General features: G+C 37.0%; 1 pseudogene; it reads right to left on the bottom strand.

Annotated features, from left to right (window-relative positions):
• Positions 1 to 9,452: 9,452 nt before the first annotated feature.
• On the bottom strand, positions 9,453 to 9,571 carry LOC116074005 (annotated as a pseudogene).
• Positions 9,572 to 11,333: the final 1,762 nt, after the last annotated feature.

The following is an 11,333-nucleotide window of genomic DNA, read 5'->3' as shown; positions in this document are numbered from 1 at the left end:
ATATTTGTGTGTGTGTGCAGATGAATTACAGCAATTCTTGCCCAGTGGCTACTTTGCCATGAATGAACTACTCTATATGGAGGTTATAATGCTCAATATCTTCTTTGAACTGTGAAGTGTTTACTCTTTCAAGCAAATATGTCTCCTACTCAATCTTTTAATAATGAATCTTTTAAATGCCATATTCTGTGAATTTCTGATGTTTTTGAAGACTATCAAAGACTATGTTTTTGAAGTATATCTGAACTGTTAAACCTTGACTATTCTTAGCTATTTCTATTTGAATAATATTGAAAACACTTTACTATATTGAAATCATAATCCAATATAACCATGAGTTCACTATCTGGCCCTTAACTTACATTATTAGATGATAGATAGATAGATAGATAGATAGATAGATAGATAGATAGATAGATAGATAGATAGATACAGATATATCACATATATAATTTTTAATGGGTGGGGAGGAGTAGAAAATTGGAAAAATCAGTTAGACTTAAGAAAGCTAGCTTTGGTATCTGTTATTCAGTCTCTGTAGGATTAGAAGGCTCAGGGATTGAATAAAGTTCTAACTGGATACATTTAAAGGGCTGGACTAACCAAGGTCACTAGAGATTTCTAAAGCTATTTGGGGAGCAAATCTCTGGAATCAGCTTCAGGGGGAAGAAAGTGGAAACAGCTGGTCATATCAGCATTCCCAAGGATGAATCTTCTCAGAGCTATATCTTGGCTTTTGTTCTGTAACATATTAATCTTACAACCAATTTTTTAGTTCTACATAGATATTTATATGGATAGTACACAGTGCACAAATCAGTTAAGTTAATGAATTTTAATCAGTTAATGAATTTTTTGATTCTTGTTTGGTCAGGTAAAAGATAACTTTTTATGAGTTAATTTTATCAATAACCAATTATAATAAATCTTTAATCATGCCATGTGAAGGATGTTATGGTGAATCTTAAGAATTACATGACCAATTTGTTGCCTAATTTTAACTGAGGTTATGGCTAGAGACAATTTTATGTCTAAGCCCGTTATAAGGCTGTTCCCATGTGGAAGAATCAGGAAATCATGTTAGCTATCCTGTTTGATGTTCTCGAATTTTTCTTTTCTGCCTGGAGTCAAGCTCTTCAAGGGGTCTTCCCCTATCATATCTGATCCATATCATATTGGAAGGGGTTCAAAGCCTTTTCTTCTTTCCTATTAACAAAAATCAGAGTCACTCTCTCCCAAAATAGTACAGCCTTTGTGCAGCAATCCCAAATCATCAGAGGTATAGATTGATTCAAATTGTTGAATTGTTGTATTTTGACCTCTCTCACAGAAGATTTTTAATACCAAACTTATAACCACCCACACTTTGATAATTAAAACAATTCAAAGAAAATAAAGCAATCTAAATAATTATTTTATCCATTGAGGCAGTGTTCCTTCACTATTCCTTGCATTGTTCTTACACAAGATCAATGCCTAAATTTCTACTATCTGTCTGAGACAAGGTTTTTCTCCCTACCTCCTGCCATGACCTACACAAAATCAAAGACCTGAATTTCTTTATTTATCTATGGATATTTAATTTCTCCCTTCTCTAGAGATTAATACCTCTGTGGATATTTATAAGAGTAAAATTAATTAATGTTTTTTTGTTTAATTTTAATTAAATTCCTATCTACTGACTGTGTACTTCTATTTTCAGGTTATTAATTTGTAATACTATTCTAAGCAATACCAGAATTGCTGTGGAGCCTATGTTCAAAGAACTCAACTGCCTGAAATGGTATAGACTTTCTAAATTTCCTTTAAAGTAGTTAACATTATTTCTCCTTTCTATCCTTAAAAACAATTAAAATCAATTTTCTTTTATCCTACCTTCTGTGGAGATATCTCTTTATTATTATTTGTTGAGATAGATTTTTTTGTCCATCCCCATGTCTTTGTTTCGTACACTTGAGTTCAAAGGCCTGGATTTCTTTATTTCCTGTATATTTAAAAACACTAAAAATGTTACTACTGAATCTCCCTTTTGTCCTCAAAAAATGCAATTTTCCTTTATTCCTATCTCATATATGCCTGTTCCCTTCATCCTGCCTTATACCAGCAGGATCTCTCAACATTCAAGGCTTAGCTTCTCAGCAACAGCCCAGAGCATGAGAGAGCATCCAGCTTTATCCTTAGCCCACGGCCCACATCCCTGGGTCAGCCAAGGTGTGTCCTAGCCTTAAACCACAAACCCCAAAATTATGTGTACCAATTGACCATGCCTTTTTTCCTAGTCTCAAACCCACATGGCCTAGGCAAAACCAAATCTACAATACTTGTTTTCTTTGGTAAGCACAGAATACATAATTTTATTTTATCATTCTTTAACTGCCATTAAATTTGGATGGCACATCTATGCCTTTTTTATTGAACATACATTGCATAGTATATTTCTTAAAGAGTTTGATCTTTTTTCAAAAAAATTTTATTATGTTTATATATTTAATTTTATGTGTGGCTGATGCTTCTCACAGAGCACAAGTGGAAGATAGAGGACAATACTTTCTGCCATGTAGGCCTTGGGGATTTAACATTAGGACTAATCTTCTTGGCTTTTGAAATATATGATCTATATTGCAAGAATATATAGAATATTACTATCTCTCCAGAAGATTTTTCTGTGTCATTCAAATTTAAATACTACCCTCATACCAGGAAACACTTCTCATTTCTAGCAACATAGGTTATCTTGTGTTAAGAATGTTATATAAATTGAATATCATGATAAATTCTTTCTGTACAATGTTAAAAATAATCCATTCCTCTTGTATAATTCAATCAGTTTGGAAAAATGAGTAGTATATATTTTATCCTATGCCTAGGTTATACTGCCTCATTTACAAGCTTGTTATTGAAATTTGGATATCAAAGTATTTCTTTATAACAAATGAATAAGATTACTATGCAGTTTCAAAGTTGTATATTTTAGCAGATATTTTTCATTCTTTTAAAACAAATGCCTAGTAAAGGAAAGTCTGCATCACATTGCTGGAGAAGTTTTAATACAATGTCAACTTTCTTGAACATTATGTTTGACACAAAGACTTTAAAATGACACACACTCATGGCTCTCAATGATTGACCTGGTCTCATGCTAAAATCTTACATGAACTTTGGGGGAGTAAGCAAAACAGAATACAAGCTTTGTAAAGAGATAGTAAATGAAATTAATCAATTAAGAAAAATGAAAGTAAAACCCCCTAAGTATGAGGGATCCTTCAGGGAGAAAACCTCTACTGAACTCCATTGTCTGTGACAACTGGAGAAAGGCTGAGGCGATCCTGGGATTAGTGATTTCTTCAGAAGGTTATAATGGAACCCATAGAAGTTGAACACTATTTTCATAGGCTCTGGACAGTCAGAGAGCTGGTATTGTGTGGATCATGTCAGGAGTAACAAAAACTATAATTTTCACCATTGGCCCCTTCACACCCTTTCCACCTACCTAAAACTAGCCCCTATATTAGTATAATAGATAAGGAAATGCAAATAGTTACCCAAAGGCTTTGAGTTTTTATTATAAGTGTTCTTAATTTGACATTTAAAGAAGTCAGCACTTTTATATCTTCTGTAACTTCCTGAGTACAATTCATAACACCTATATGATGCAAAGAGAAAACAATACAAAAAATGTCTTGGCAATCATTAACTTTACTCAAAAAAAGTAAAGATTACTCAATGTAATCTTTTTAGTTTTAATATTTCATTTTTTTGCTTTTAAATTTGATCATTAATGTTACTTAATACAGTGTTTTTCTAAACTCACTACACACATACTAATATCTGACATCAACCCTTAGAATCATTTCATTGATGCTTTAATGTCTGCACTCAAATATCAGTTTGTATGTGTCTGCTGGTAATGTAACCCCTCAGATTGACCTTTAAAACATATTTCCTTCCTCAGTTTAAAGGATAATGATGTAGTTGCTTTTGTTGGTGTGCTAAGCATCATGGCCAAAAGCAACACGGGGAGGAAATAGTGCTTTGGTTTACACGTCAGATTACAACACATCATTAACAGAAGCAACGGGCAAGAATTTGGCAGAAACCTAGAGACAGAAATCATAAAGGAAAATGGCCTGCTTGCTCATTTTCTCACTCATCTTCACTTGGATTTCTTTTTAAAAAACATACGTTTATTTGGTTTTATTTAATTTGTTTGTGCTTAGATGTTTGTATGTATACAATGTGTGTACTAGAGCCTGCATAGGTCAGAAAATTCTGATGGATCTCCTAGAACTGTAGTTACAAGTAGTTGTATCCTGCTGTGTAAGTGCTGGAAACTGAACCAATGTTCTGTGCAATAGCAGTAGCTACAATTAATTGCTGAGCCATCTCACTAAGCCTTGTCTAACTCTTTATATATCCTAGGCCTATAAATCTAGGTTGTGTCATCCACAGCAAACTGAACCTTCCACCGTGAAATCCACCACATGACACTTTTTTCATTCCAATGCTCCTCAGTGTGTTCATTTGTCTATAATTTTACTCACACAATATTTCTGTTTTCCACTCCTCTCTTAAAAGTTATTGTATAATTCACCATTGAGTTTATAAATTTATCTATGTATAATGCAAAGTAGATGTGTACATGTATGTTATACTTTTTTTCTGCAAATGTCGCTTGCTGTGTTTCTGTTATTCTTGCATGGTTTTGCTCATTGTTTTGATTTTTTTTTTTTTGTGGTTTTTCGAAACAGGGTTTTTCTGGATCACCCTGGCTGTCCTGGAACTCACTCTGTAGTACAGGCTGGTCTCGAACTCAGAAATCCACCTGCCTCTGCCTCCCAAGTGCTGGGATTAAAGGTGTGCGGCACCACCTCCTGGCCATTGTTTTGATTTTTATGTGCTTCATTCTTCAAATTTATTTAACGTCGTATTGTGATCTTGTATGTATTGGCTTCATTATTCCAGGATCCAAGAAATAGCTGAATATCATTCTATTTTGTGAAAATTCTTTAGGGTATCATCTCCAAGGCTAGCTTCAATGTGTCCACTGTGACATTTTATTGGGATCTCTATGTTCTTATTGAAATTATGTGGGGTGAAAATTTATAGTCTTTGTTTGATACTATGCACTGATGGGATTACCTGCCAACCTAGATGCATTTCAAATTAAATTATTTCCTAAATATTGTTTAGAACAAATATGTGTTACAAATTCAAACAGACTAAGAATTAAATAAGAATTCCTTATAAAAACATTCAGCAGATATCATCCTCAAGTAATGTATATAATTTTATATATAATAAAAACTCATTACAATCCTCAGAGTTTCTTGCTTACTATTCCCTTCTGAGTATGGAATACTGTCTTCAAAGAAACAGTTATACTGAAATTATAGCCCCTTTGTATCCAACTTTCCTCAATTTTTTATATGTAGAAAACAGTAGGATTTCCCCCCATAATGTCCCCAAATTCAATATCCCAAGAGATTGACAGAAAATTCACTGAAAAGGAGGACTTGGGCTGAATAACTAATAAGAGTTTTTGCCCTTCTTTTTTTTAATTCTTTGTAGAATTCTTCCTTTCCTGTGAGATCAGAAGTGTGTCTAAGCTGCATTATAAATCCGGGATGGCACCTCATTCTTTCTTTAGATATGCAGTATTCTGCTATATTACAAGAGGTGGACTCCTAGTTGTCTTTAGTAAATAATTTTTTCTCAGAGTTCTTGACAGTTCAAGCATCATGCCTCTTCCAGGAAATCTCACCATTCCATCTTCATCTGGAACATTAAATTTTAAGCTTACATTGTATATTGAAGTTAATATTCAGGTGATCTCAGTCCCAACTATATTGCTGGCTCCCTTGGGAAGGAACTCAAAGGGATGACAGAATGTTAAGAATACACTACTAATTTTAAATTGAGCTGACTGTTCAGTTTCTTTATTTAAAAACTTGCATGATATTAAACCATTCTCCTTTTCAAGGTATTGAGAGTTTTAGCTTGAGTTATCTGTAATGTCTTAACTTGCCCTCAAAGCATTTTGACAATTTCCCTCTGTGTTGTAGCAGCTTGCAGCTATATAAGAATGGGTCTTCTGGAAGAGGAGAAGGGGCCTGCAGGAAATTAAGGAAAGCAAACAGCAAGAGGAATAAATTAAAAATAGGACCGAGCTATGGCTTCTGTTTTGAGTCCAAAGTGTATTATCAAACTGAGAAATCAAGCAGGCAGGCAAAAACCTCTTCCTCAGTCCACCAGCATCCTGTGGCAAAATTAGCATCTGGATGCTGGATCTCAAATTCAGGTGAGCAGGAACTTTGAGGTAGAGAAGTGGCAGGAACAAAAAGGGCTTTGTTTAAGTCAGGAAGCCTTGCCCCAGGTGGGCCCATTGCTTGTGGCAAGGCAAGGCCTGAAACAGCCAGCTCCTGGCTGGGAGGAGGTTTACACCTCTGTAGCTCTGACTGACCTTGACCACATGACCCATTACTTCTACTCTCAGAGTGAAAGCATTACAAGCACTAAACACCATATCAGGTTAGCTCATAGACTGGTTTCCAATTTCAACTTTAGTTGACTTTTCACTGGCATCTGTTACCTCTTGCTAATTCTGTATTTTAAAATTCTATACCTTAACTCAGAAGCAACTATAGTAATATCTTAGAGGTACTGATTCATCAAAGGTTAGTGTTCTCTTGTAATGTTAACCAGTCTCGTTAAATAGTTCACAGAAAGACTAGGACACATATAAAATTAAGAAAAAAAAAAGATGTACAAAAATATCTTTCTGGGAAAAGTCTCAGGATAGATGTTCCCAAGATAGTATTTTATTTCCTATGAAATATATTTCTTCTGATTATTCTTTTTTTATTAGATACATTTTTATTTATATTTCAAAAGTTCTCCATGTTCCTGGTCTTCCACCAGAAATACCTCCTAATCCCTCTCCCCCTCCCACTACTCACCAACCCACCCTCTCCTGCTCCCTGTCTCTGGCATTCCCCGATGCTGGGGCATAGAGTCTTCACAGGACCAAGGACCTCTCCTCCCATTGATGACTGGCTAGGCCATCCTCTGCTACATATGCAGCTGGAGCCATGAGTCACACCATGTGTACTCTTTGGTTGGTGGTTTAGTCCATGGGAGCTCGGGGGGTGGGGGTACTAATTAGTTCATATTATTGCTCCTCCTATGGCCTACAAACTCCTTTAGCTCCTTGGGTCCTTTCTCTAGCTCCTTCACTGGGGACCCTTTGCTCAGTCCAATGGATGGCTGTGAGCATCCACTTCTGTATTTGTCAGACACTGGCAAAGCTTCTCAGGAAGCAGCTATATCAGGCTCCTGTTAGCAAGCACTTGTTGGCATCCACAATAGTGTCTGGGTTTGGTGATTGTATATGGGATCGTTCCACCACTGGGGCAATCTCTGGATTGCCATCCCTTCAGGCTCTGCTTTGTCTCTATAACTCCTTCCATGGGTATTTTGTTTCCCCTTCTAAGAAGGATCGAAGTATACACCCTTTGATCATCCTTCTTCTTGAGTTTCTTGTGGTTTGTGGATTGTATTTTGGGCAATCCAAGCTTCTGGGCTGATATCCACTTATCAGTAAGTATCTGTGTGATAAACACAGATGCTTATCAGTAAGCATCTGTATTTTTCTGTGATTGGGTTACCTCACTAAGCATGATATCCTCCAGATCCATCCATTTGCCTTAGAATTTCATAAATTCATTGTTTTTAATAACTGAATAGTATTCCATTGTGTAAAGATACCATATTTTCTGCATCCATTCCTCTGTTGAGGGATATCTGGGTTCTTTCCAGCTTCTGTCTATTATAAATAAGGCTTCGAAGAACATAGTGGAACATGTGTCTTTATTACATGTTGGAGCATCTTCTGGGTATATGCCCAGGAGTGGTATAGCTGGGTCCTCAGTTAGTACTATGTCCTATTTTTTGAGGAACCACAAAACTGATTTTCAGAATGGCTGTACTACCTTGCAGTCCCACCAGAAATGAAGGAGTGTTCCTCTTTCTCTACAACCTCACCATCATCTGCTGTCGCCTGAGTTTTTGAACTTAGCCATTCTGACTGGTATGAGATGGAATCTCAGGGTTGTTTTGATTTGCATTTCCCTTGATGACTAAGGATGCTGAACATTTCTTTAGGTGTTTCTCAACCATTCCAGATTCCTCAGTTAAGAATTCTTTGTTTAGCTCTTTACCCCATTTTGAATAGGGTTATTTGGTTCTCTAGAGTCTAACTTCTTGAGTTATTTGTATGTATTGGATATTAACCCTATATTGGATGTAGGATTGGTAATGGTTCTTTCCTAATCTGTTGGTTGCCGTTTTGTCCTATTGACCATGTCCCTTGCCTTATATAAGTTTTGAAATTTTATGAGGTCCCATTTTTCGATTCTTGATCATAGAGCATAAGCTATTGGTGTTCTGTTCAGGAAATTTTCCCCTGTGCCCATGTGATAGAGGCTCTTCCTCACTTTCTTTTCTATTAGTTTCAGAATACCCTTCATGAAAAAAGTCTTGGAAAGATCAAGAATTCAAGGCCTATACCTAAACATAATAAAAGCAATATACAGAAAACCATTATCCACATCAAACTAAATAGAGAGAAACTTGAAGCAATCTGACTAAAATCAGAGCCTAGACAAGGCTGCCCACTCTCTCCCTACCTATTCAATATCGTACTTGAAGTCCTAGCCAGAACAATTAGACAACAAAGGGAGGTCAAAGTGATACAAATTGGAAAGGAAGAAGTCAGATGTCACTATTTGCTGATGATATGATAGTATACTTAACTGACCCAAAAATTTCCACCAGAGAGCTCTTCAACCTGATAAACAATTTCATCAATTGAATTCAGCAGAGAAGTTGAAGTCTCTGAAGATAGAAATTGAAGAAGTTCTCAGAAGATGGAAAGATCTTCCATGCTCATGGATTAGCAGGATTAATATAGCAAAAATGGCCATTTTGCCAAAAGCCATCTACAGATTCCATGCAATGCCCATCAAAATTCCAACTCAATTCTTCACAGAGTTAGAAAAAGCAATTTTCAAATTCATCTGGAATAGTAAGAAACCATGGATAGCAAAAACTATTCTCAGCAATATAAGAACTTCTTGTAGAATCACCATGCTGATCTCAAGCTATACTACAGAGCCATAGTGACATCGAATACATAGTATTGGTACAGAGAAAACCAGGTAGGTCAGTAGAATAGAATTGAAGACCCAGAAATGAACCCACCTACCTATGGTCACTTGATCTTTGACAAAGGAGCTAAAAACCATGCAGTGTAAAAAAGACAGCATTTTCAACAAATGGTGGTGCTTCAACTGGCAGTTAGCATGCAGAAGATCGCAAATTGAACCATTCTTGTCTCCTTGTACAAAGCTCAAGTCCAAGTAGATCAAGGTCTTCTGATTATATACATTTTTTTAAGCCTACAGCACCCAGTATTCCCAGGTGTTCTCCCATCCAAATACTAACCAGGCCCGACACTACTTAACTTCCAAGATCAGACGAGATCGGGCGCATTCAGGGTGGTATGGCCGTAGACAAGTCTTCTGATTAATCTGTTTAAATTAATTATTCTAAAACCTTATCATAGTGAACAATTAAATTAAATTGTAAAGTTCAGTTAAAATTGCCTTCCTACTTATGTCTCCTTTCTTCTCTCCTACAAAATGTTTAAGAAAAATTTCCCCATATAAATACCGAGGATGTTCACACCATGTTAGCCCCAGATCTTGTAATGAGGCATTACACAAACCACAGTAAAGCAATGTCATTATTATCTTGATAGACCCCCCGGAACTGGGGAGATCTTTACTCGAGTCTCGGGACAACATGACCACCCAATGACTCACGAGAGACCGAACTTGCTGTAATCACAGGAGGTTTATTCCAGATCTGGGGTCGAACTCATAGCCTGGCAGGCCAGAGGGGTTCAGTCACTAGCAAGAGGAGTAAGCAGTATTTAAAGGAAAAAATCACAAACTAGGGGGGTGAAGGGGTTACCAGGGAAACTTAACAAGGGAACAATGGAAAATTCCAAAGGAACCCACTACCTAGCTGAATCTGGTCACAAGGAAGTCATCCTGCACACTCATTGTCTAGAGGAATGTGGTTTGGTCAACACTATCTTCTTAATGGCTGACCACTCCTAGGACTAATTAGATCCTGTTGTTTAGTCAATGCTATCTTCTTAATGACTGACCGCTATCCTGTTCCTTATTCTGGGCAATGTTATCTTCTTGATAGCTGACTGCTATCTTGTTCCTGGAACTGACCGGTCCACCTTCCTGGCCCGTTACAGAGACTTCCTATGCCTTCTTTAAGTAAAGGTTATACATTAATGCATTTCCATTAACATGCTTTTCCCAAATTTCTAAATTCAGTCTTTCAATCTCATACCTTAGTATTCTCTCATGATAGAGAACAGACAGTGAAAGGCTAGAGAATCTTAGAATTTAAAATGAGGGCATTTAATAGAAATGTATGTATAATGTATAACCTTTACCTAAAAGGGGGCATGGAAAACCTCGTAACAAGCCAAAAATGTGGAGTAGCCAGTTCCAGGAACTTGGCTAACTCAGAGCTTCAGGGCTCTGGTTCCTGATACCTGCCCCTCCTGACTGATCCACAATGAGGGTGGAACTAGGAATTAAGGTCTACTGGTTTATGAGGCTCTCCACCCTGCTGAGGCTCTCCACCCTGCCGACTAATAGATAAAGATTACATTCCTAGAAGGAATATGTTCCCCTCCCTAACTGAATACCTTGGGTTGGGTCCCTCTGAAATTTTCCACTGTTTTTATGTTATGTTTCCTTGGTAACCCTCTCCCTCCCCCCCACCCCCCAGTTTGTGGTTTTTCCCTTTAAATACCCCTCACTTCTTGTGTTCAGGGTCGAACTCCTCTGGCCTGCAAGGTTACGAGATTGACCCCAGTACCAGTCTATCCCCAATAAACCTTGTGCACTTGCAGCAAGATTGGTCTCTCGTGAGTTATTGGGTGGTCACATCATCCTGAGGCTTGAGTGAGGGTCTCCCTAGCTCTGGGGGTCTTTCATTAGCAAAGACAATCCTTAACCCACAGATAAATGCAGACTGTTACACTCCCATCAAGTGTTAAATCTTGTCCAGGGTACAGGAAGGAACACAGCCCATTTAATTCCCATTGGCAAATTTCTTCATCTCTGTGAACTTCAGAGTGCTTACTTGTGAACTAGGGAGCAGGAACAAGGGAGGGGTAATAATAAATTCTAAATTATAAGGTTATAGATTAAATTAAAATGAAGAAAATAAAAGAAGTACATATC

Source organism: Mastomys coucha, unplaced genomic scaffold, assembly GCF_008632895.1.
Source record: "Mastomys coucha isolate ucsf_1 unplaced genomic scaffold, UCSF_Mcou_1 pScaffold23, whole genome shotgun sequence".
Classification (NCBI taxonomy): domain Eukaryota; kingdom Metazoa; phylum Chordata; class Mammalia; order Rodentia; family Muridae; genus Mastomys; species Mastomys coucha.
Note: the sequence above shows the minus strand (reverse complement) of the source record. Positions and strands in the feature narration are given on the sequence as shown.